Here is a 9,766-nt window from a genome sequence, read left to right as displayed (position 1 = left end):
GGAGTGGACAGGACAGGTGACCCAAAACTCACTAACAGGGCATTCCATCCCATCTGCACCATGCTCAGTATAAACCTAAGGGATCAAAGGGGTCAGCCTCTGTCTGTTCTTCTGCCTTTGATCCTGATCTCTGTGTTCCTGATTCCAGTTTCTCTCTGTCACTGAGTCCAGTCCCAGTGCTTGCCAGTGACATGATTGTCATCCTAGGAGTCATTATTGTTTTTGTGGTTATTTGTATATATTTCATTATTTTCTTATTAATATTATTAATGTTTCTTTTTATTGTTAATATTTCACTGAAACTGCTTTAGGTTGTTTTTGGGTTTTTTTTCTTTAAAAAAAAAATCCATAAGTCTCTCTCCATTATTCTCTCTCTTCCCCTTCTGGGAAGGGAGATGTGTCAATTGAAAACGTCTGTCACTCATTTAGTGGCCAACCCAGCCTAAACCTCAACAAGCAGGTACAGCCAATGCAGTTCTTCAAGGTCACTCCAGTAAGTTTTTAAGTATCTCCAAGCACGACATAGGAGCAAATGTTTAACTGTCCTTAAGGTGAAAAAGGCTTTCCTTCCATCAAGTCTGGCTAACTTTTGTTCAAACTGTTATTTTCGTCATCCTTCCATTGTGCACAATTTGGCCTTTAGGTATCTCAAGACACCAATAAAACCAAAGGGACCAAAAGGGACCAACGTTGTCCCTTGCCAGACTGAAGAGACACATCTCCCACAGGCTTTCATCAGATGCCCCATGCTTCAGCCTCCAATCATCTTGTGGCTTCCCTAGGACTTGTTCTAGTACTTCAGTGTCTCTCTTGTACATGGGAACCTCAGGCTGGGGACAGCACTCAAGTGAATCTCACAATTCCGGGATAGTGGAGCCAGGTCCTTCCCCAGACCTGCTGGCTGCACCCTTGTTTGTGCAGCCTAGGTTGTGGTGGTTTCTTTGTTGCCCCGGGGCACTGCTGCCTCAAGGTCAAACTAGAGTCCCCCAAGGCCCTGAGACTTTTTAACAGAGCTGCTCTTAGTCAGTTGGCCCCAGCCTGTTCTGTTGCAGGGCTTTGTGCATCCCAGGGTCCAGGCTTTGTGTTTGCTTTTGATGAGGTTCATGAAGTTCCTGCCTGCCTGCTTCTCCAGCCTGTCCTATGATTCTGAACAGATAAGTGCATGAATAGCTCCAGTGCTCCCTGCAGTATGGCACCACAAACTGGCTGAGAGTGAACTCCGTCCCATCATCCATGTAGCTGATGAAGACATTAAACAGTATTTGCTCCAGAATCAAACCCTGACATCCAACACTGGTAATTGGCCTCCAGTTAGGTTCGTCACAATTATATTGGCCTGGATGTCCAGTCAATTTTCCAAACACCCTTCCAATACATAATTCACCAATTTGAATATAAGGATATTACGGGTGACTGTGACAAACATCTTGCCAAATTTAAGCTATAAAATCCTTAATGATCTCCCCTTATCCATGAATCAACAGGCCAACTGACATGTTGTTCCCTAATTTAAATTTAATGAAACATGAAGGTAGAAACATGTAATTTATACTTCTGTCTTACTTGACCAGTGAAATTAATTGAAGAAAAGCCTTCATTTTATTAATTATTTCAGTGAAGTTTACTTATTGTATTTCCAAATTGTTTGATATTGCTCCTACTAAGGAAGATCCCTTTGGTCCAACTGTGGAGTCTTCAGCACAGGAAAGACATGGACCTGTTGGAGCGGGTCCAGAGCAAGGCCACAAAAATGATCAGAGGGATGGAACACCTCTCCTATGAGGACAGGCTGAGAGAGTTGGGGTTGTTCACCCTGGAGAAGAGAAGGCTCTGGGAAGACCTTGTTGCGGCCTTTCAATACTTAAATTATTGAGCCTACAGGAAAGATGGGGGCAGACTTTTTAGCAGGGCCTGTTGTGATAGAATAAAGGGTAATGGTTTTAAACTAAAATAGGGTAGATTTAGACTAGCTATGAGGAAGACATTTTGTACAATAGAGGTGGTTAAACATTGGAACAGGTTGCCCAGGGAGAACAGGCCTCTGAGCAACCAGATCTAGTTGAAGATGTCCCGGCTCCTTTGCAGGGACTTTGGACTGGATGACCTTTAAAGGTCCCTTCCAGCCAGAACTATTCTATGATTCTATGACTTTTTGATTCTATGGTTTAATTTGGTGAGATAAGTTAGAAAGCAATGACAACGGCAGAAAAATTAGAATAGAATTTAAGCAAGCAGTCAAGGTTTCAGGACAGTTGATAGTACTGCTTAGTAAAGGTAAAAAATATTTCTTTTTCCTACCCTCCTTTGGCCGATTGCATGTATTATTGGTGATAATATACACTATTCTTTAATTGTTTTGCCTTGATGGTGTTTCTGGTAAAAATCAGATAATCTCAAATACCTATGTCATAAGTCATTTCCTTTCCCATTAGCAGGTTTACCTCACAGAATACGGCCTGTGTCGTCTGCTTATTTCACTTTAGCTTCTAAGTGTAATTCAGTGCCTTTATTTTAATCTCCAAGGCTGTCCATGAGTTGATAGCAATCTTAATTTTTCTCTTTTCAACTTCATGTAAAAGCCATTTTCTTCAGGGATACGGAAACTATTAGTCTTTAGGATGATATATACAGGACTGAGCATCAAAGTTTCATTTTATGTTTTTCCTGGACTGTGAAATGCCTGAAAAAGAGGGGCCATATTTAGTCTGTCTGTATTGTTTTCTTTGTGCAGAAACCTGAATGGGAAAAAAGGTGGTAAGAATGAAGATGAAAATATGGATAAATAAAGTTACCTTCCTAATCAGAGGATAAGAAATCATAAAATATGAAAAAAACTTTAGCTTTTCAGCTAAAAAATTTTGCAATTTCTTCCTTGCAAATTATACTTTTTTGGGGGAGACTGAGATAACACATGTGTGTAAAGAAAACCATCAGCAGATCTATGATTTAACAGTTGATAGTGAATCACAAGGCTATTATGAGGTGAGAGTGGTTTTTAAAAGCTATCAAAAATCTTGGGCTAAACTGTGCAGCACAGAGCTTGAGAAACAACAAAAGCACCTGGAGCAGAAGATGCTTCTTTTTATTAACAGAATTTCAACCTCCTGGGCCAGTTGGTTAACAGTGTAAACTTTGCCATCTCTTTAACTTTTTGATTTGTAGGCTGTGAACTGCTGCTGAGATACCTCCAGGACAAGGATTAAGGGAAGTTGCTTTTCACAGCTGGCAAGGCTAAAAAAGAATTATGGGGGCATTTAACTTGTACAAGTCTGCTGTTTTGCAGCATGAGGAAGGCTCTTATAGCAGTGGTTTCCTTTGCGGTTCAACATGCTGCTAAACACCAAAAAGAAATGGACATGATTAAAATATATGCCACCAACTTATAATTGTTGTTTTCTTTAAAAAATAATTTCCAGCTTTCCTTCAGTTGCCTTGCCAACAGGTTTAAGTTCAAACAGAAATGTTGGTAACTCAGATCCCAAAATACTTATTCCCTTCCCCTCTTGACAGTCATTTTCGATCAGCATAATCAGCAAATAAAGCTCAGAGAAAGAGCTATGAAATGACAGAAGTTATCAGACTACTGAGGAGTGAAATATTTCTTATTTTTAATGAGGTGTCATTTTCTCAAAGCACAGCGTGCCTCCTCAAATCAAAACAAAAATACAAATACACTCCAATGTATGTATACGGAAAACAAGGAAAACCTGGTGGCCCAAAGAAGCCCTAAAGCTTATGTTCCTGATTTCCATTAAAATTATTGAGAGGTAAATTTCATGTAGGAGAAATTTCATCTAGAGAAAAGAAGATTGAGGGGGGATCTCATTAATACTTACAAATACTTAATGGGAGGATGCCAGGGGGATGGGAGTAGTCTTTTTTCAGTGGCGCCCAGTGATAGGACGAGGGGTAATGGGCATAAACTTGAACATAGGAAGTTCCATCTTAACATGAGAAGGAACTTCTTTACTTTGAGGGTAGTGGAGCACTGGAACAGGCTGCCCAGAGAGGTGGTGGAGTCTCCCACTCTGGAGACATTCAAAACCCGCCTGGACGCTGTCCTGTGCAACCTGCTGTAGGTGACCCTGCTCTGGCAGGGGGGGTGGACTAGATGATCTCCAGAGGTCCCTTCCAACCCTAACAATTCTGTGAATTCTGTGAATTCTGTGAGTTTCACATTAAACTTTAATATTGGGACAGCTTTGTTTCAGCATCACTGCCAAGGTGATGGTGGGAGAGATTTTCCTCTCATTGAAGTATTGTGAGGTGGATACACATCTAGGATGATAGCTTCCACGTCTCTTTCTAAGAGATGATCTTCTTCCCCTTTCTTTCAGGTCTTGTACATAAAAGATGGTCAGCATAGGCTCTGCCACATTCCCAGGAGCTTGGGTTCAGTTTCTGACAGAAAATAATTTGAAGTTTTCTGTATTACAAGACTGCCTTTACACATTAAGGATACGTGTACTTCACAGGGTGGTGTTACGATGAAAAGATAAAGATGGAGAGTGTAACTATATTGACTCCCTGTTATGATAACAGAGCAGAAACAGGTTTTCTCTTAATTTAAGCAAGAGAAAAAGCCTGCAATACTTAACCATATTTATTATTAATGTAGTAATGTAGATAAACTGAATAAATAAAAAACAGTACTCACAACAGAGGGATCTCAGCCCATCACCAAAAGCGTTGCATGATTTTGAGAGGTGTGTAAAATTTAGCATGATTTTTTTGAGCTAATGACAACACTTTTAGTCAGCAAAATAGGAAAGGAAAGCACTCTCTCTCCAATGAAAAAAAAAAAAAAAAGTCAGCTTATAAGTTTCACAGCACTTCTGCTGTCTACTTACTTGGAAACACTCCCAGAACAAGCATTTGTGCTTTTCAATAATTCTGATCTTTTCTGACCCCAGAAATACGGAGAGAGAGAAAAAAATGTGTTTGTGCATTTAACACTTCAAAGGACAAATTATTATAAATTTAAAGTGTTTTAAATTAGTGAGGAGGGCAAAGTTTACCTACCAGTTTTCAGGCTTTTAATTATTTCTTGTTTTCTTCTGTGTTTAGCTCTACAAAGTGTTCTTGCTTCTGCTATATAATAGTAATTTCTACAAATGTAAAAGATGCTATTACTCGAATGGAATTGCTTGGTCTATTTGTTTTCTGTTTGAGTCATAGGATACTCTATCATCTAAGTCTAGATTTTTGTATTTTTCCATTGAGACCATCACTTTTGTGAAAAAATTATTTGAGTGTGTTTTTCAGGAGTATGCCAATTTATAAAATTGATCTCTTTTTCCTGTTTGATAACTAAGTTATTTATTAATTTATTAACCGCCAGAATAGTATAATACTGTTTGAGGTATGATAGAATTTCTGCATGCACACCGTCAGATATTTAACCATCCTGCATTTACAATTAAGTTGTTGTCCTAGGTGTGCACTCTAAAATCTAAATCAAGTACAGCACATAAAAAACACATGAATCTGAAACTCCCTACCCTAACAGACTTCCAACACTTTTGTTTTGAGATATTCACTACCTTTGCCGAAAAAATGCAGTGTTTAACATCTACATTAATGACCTGTACTATGGGACAGAGTGTACCTTCATCAACTTTGCAGAGGATACCAAAAGGTGAGGACTGGCTGATAAACCAGATGGGTGTGCCATTCAGAGGTGAGTGGACAGGCTAGAGAAATAGTCCTACAGTAACCTTTAAAGTTCAACTAAGAGAAATGCTAAGCCCTGCCTCTGGGGACCAGCTCCAGGCACCAGCACATCTTGGAGGTTGACCAGCTGGAAAGCAACTCTGTAGAGAAGGACGTGGGGGGTCTGAGGAACATCAAGTTTACCATGAGCTAGCAGTGTGTTTTGGGGACAAAGAAAAGCTCCTGTGCTGTGTTAGGAAGAGTATTGCCTGCAGATCAAGGGAGGTGATTCTTCCTCTTCACTCAGCCCTCATGAGACACATCTGAGTGCTATGTCCAGTACAAGGCTCCCCAGTACAAGAGACACATGGACACACTGAAGGAAGTCCAGTGAAAAGCCATAAAGTTAACTAAGATACTGGAGTAACTGTTGTATGAGGAGAGGCTGGGACTTCTGGAGATCCCCTGGGGTCTCATCAATGTTCAACAACCCATTGATGAGGGGTTGAGTGAAGAAGAGTGAAACAGACTCTTCTAACTGGTGCCCAGTGACAGGTCAAGAGACAACGATCACGAGTTAAAAGGCTGAAATTCCATGTGAACACAATAAAGTACTTTTTTACAGTGATAACTTTATAGTAATGTTAATGTCATAGATATGTAATTAAATATATAAATCAAATTGAGTGAATAATAAACACAACTTGGAAATACTCTGTCCATACAGACTTCCACCCATTTGGTTTTGAAGTGTTCAGTAGCTTTTCCCAAAAAGTAAGAATATGAGGAAGGAGAACAAATACCAGTAATTTTCTGCATGAGACAATAAGCAATAATTGGATCAGAAAGCTAACATACAAGAGAAAGACAAGTGAGGCAAAAGAGAAACTAAGAAACTTAACACGTGTAGACACTGAATCACAGAGCAAGTTAGGTATTATGAGACAAAATGTGCAATAGTGGTCACTGAGTGACAGTCTGATGTCTGAAATACAGCAAGAGATTAAAAACATAAACTGGAAAACTGCAGCAACAGTGTCCAGAAGCATAAAGCATTTTCTGAACATTACTACTGACCAATAGCTGAGAAGCTCAGCTTTCTCTTCAGAATGGAATAGAATAGAACAGATGAATAGAATAGAATAGAATAGAATACAATACAATACAATACAAAATACAATACAATACATCACAATAAAATGTAGTGCAATGCAATGCAATAGAATTGAATTATTTAGTTCCCATTGAAAGGGGCCTGCAACGATCATCTAGTCCAACTGCCTAACCAATTCAAGGCTGACCAAAAGCTATAGCATATTCTTAAAGTTATTGTCCAAATACCTCTTAAACACTGACAGGCTTGCGGCATCAAACACCTCTCTAGGAAGCCCATTCCAGTGTTTTACCACCCTCTCAGTAAAGAAGTGTTTCCTAATGTCCAGTCTAAACCTCCCCGACACAGTTTTGAACCATTCCCATGTGTCCTGTCACTGGACACCAAGAAGAGATCAGCACCCCCCTCTCCAGTTACCCTCCTCGGGAAGCTGCGGACAGCAGTGAGGTTGCACCTCAGATTCCTTTTCTCCAAACTAGTGAAACCCAAAGTCCTCCTCATAGGACATTCCTTCCAGCCATTTCACCAGTTTTGCCTTCATCTGGATGCATTCACAGATTCATAGAATACTTTCGGTTTGAAAAGACCCTTAAGATCACCAAGTCCAATGGTAAACCTAGCACTGCCCTGTCCACCAAGAAACCATGTCCTTAAGCACCACACCTACCTATCTTTTAAATACCTCTGGTGATGGTACTGAACCATGTCTCTGGACAGTCTGTTCCAATGCTTGACAATCCTTTCAGTGAAGAAATTTTTCCTAATATCCAATCTAAACCCCCCCTGGTGCCACTTGAGACCATTTCCTCTTGTCCTCTCACTTGCTACCTGGGAAAAGGGACTGATCCCCACCTTACTAGAAGCTCCTTTCAGGTAGTTATAGAGAGTAATAAGGTCTCCCCTCAGCCTCATTCTCTTCAGCCTAAACAACTCCATCTCCTCCAGTGGGTCTTCATAGGACTTTTTCTCTACACCCTTCACCAGCTTCATTACCCTTCTCTGGAAACACTTCAGAATCTCAATGTCCCTGCTGTAGAGAGGTGCCCAAAACTGAGAACAGTACTAGAGGTGGGGCCTTACCTGTGCTGAGCACAGGAGGACAATCATTTCCCTAGTCCTGCTCACCACACTATTCCTGGTACAAGTTAGGATGCTATTGGTCTTCTTGGCCACCTGGGCACACTGCTGGCTCTTATTAAACCCCCCCCCCGCTCTTTTTGGGCTGCCCCTCTTCCCAGCCACTCTTCCCCAAGCCTGTAGTTCTGCATGGGGTTGTTGTGACCTGAGTGCAGGACTTAGCACTTGGCCTTGTTGAACTTCATAGAGTTGGCCTCAGCCTATTGATCCAGCCTGTCCAGATCCCTCTGTAGAGTCTTCCTACCCTCAAGCAGATCAACACTCCCACCCAATTTGCTGTCATTTGCAAATTCACTGAGGGTGCACTTGATCCCCTTGTCCAGATTATTGATAAAGTTATTAAACAGAACTGGTCCCAATACTGAGCCCTGGGGCATACCACCTGGGACTGACCACCCAGCCACTCAGCCAGTTTTTTTACCCAGCAAAGAGTACTCCCATCCAAGCCATGAGCAGCCAGGAGAATTCTCTGTGAAATTGTGTTAAAGGCATTATGACAGATTCAGGTAAACAACATCCACAGCCTTTTCCTAATCCACTAAGCAGGTCACCTTGTCAGAAAAAGAGATCAGGTTGGTCTAGCACACCTACTGACCACATAAGCGCATGCTGACAGGGCCTGATCACCTGCTTGTCCTGTACATGCTGTGCGATGACACTCAAGATTATCTCCTCCATAACCTTCCCCAGCACAGAGGTCAGACTGACAGGCCTGTAGTTTTCTGGATCCTCCTTCCAATTCTTCTTGTACCTGCACGTCACATTTGCTAACTTCCAGTCAGCTGGGACCTTCTGGTTAGCCAGGACTGCTGATAAATGACAGCAAGTGGCTTGGTGAGCACATCTGACAGATCCCTTGGTACTGTTGGTTGGATTGAATCTGGCCTCATAGACTTGTGTATGTCTAAGTGGTATAGCGGGACGCTAACCATTTCCCCTTGGGTTATGGGGGCTTCTTTCTGTTCCCTGTCTTCCATCTCAGGGAGCTGGGTTCCCTGTGAACAACTGGTCTTACCATTAAAGACTGAGGCAAAGCTGGCATTAAGTACCTCAGTCTTTTCCTCAACTTTTGTTGCTATGTTTCCCCCACATCCAATAGAGGATGGAGATTCACTTTAGCCCTTGTCCTTTTGTTGTTAATCAACCTGTTTATAGACAATATTTTTTATTTCATATAGTTTATAGAAACTTTTTTTTTTTTTTACTCTCTTCTGCAGCAGTAACCAGATTAAATTCTAGTTGGACTTCAGCCCTTCTAATTTTCTCTCTGCATAACCTCATGACATCTTTGTAGTCCTCCTCAGCATCCTGCCCCTTCTTCCAAAGGTCATAAACTCTCTTTTTGCTCCTGAATTCCAGCCAAACTTCTCTGTTCAGCCAGGTCAGTCTTATTCCTAACTGGTTCATCTTTCAGCACACGGGGACAGCCTGCTCCTACACCTTAAGATTTACTTCTTGAAAATGTCCAGCCTTCCTGGACCCCTTTGCCCTTCAGGACTTCCTCCTAAAGCACTCTGTCAACCAGGCCCATAAACAGGCTAAAGTTTGCCCTCTGGAAGTCCAAGGCAGCAGTTCTGCTAATCCCACTCCTTACTTTGCTGAGAATCAAAACCTCTCTCATTTCATGATCACTACACCCAAGTGGTCTCCAACCGTCGCATCACCGACAAGTCTTCTGTTCACAAACAACAGGTTCAGTGGGACATCTTCCCTAGTTGGCTCACTCACCAGTTCTGTGTCAGGAAATTATCCTCCACGAACTCCAGGAACCTCCTAGGCTGGTTCCTTTCTGCTGTATTTTATTTCCAGCAGACATCTGGTAAGCTGAAGTCCCCCATGAGAACAAGGGCTAGTGATTGTGAG

General features: G+C 41.5%; 1 pseudogene; it reads right to left on the bottom strand.

The window, feature by feature from the left end:
* The window catches only part of LOC104292173, a 116,705-nt pseudogene extending 107,395 nt beyond the window's left edge, over positions 1–9,310 (bottom strand).
* Positions 9,311–9,766: the final 456 nt, after the last annotated feature.

Source organism: Charadrius vociferus, unplaced genomic scaffold (genome assembly GCF_000708025.1).
Source record: "Charadrius vociferus isolate BGI_N301 unplaced genomic scaffold, ASM70802v2 scaffold198, whole genome shotgun sequence".
NCBI lineage: Eukaryota > Metazoa > Chordata > Aves > Charadriiformes > Charadriidae > Charadrius > Charadrius vociferus.
This window is presented reverse-complemented; position numbering and strand designations above follow the sequence as displayed.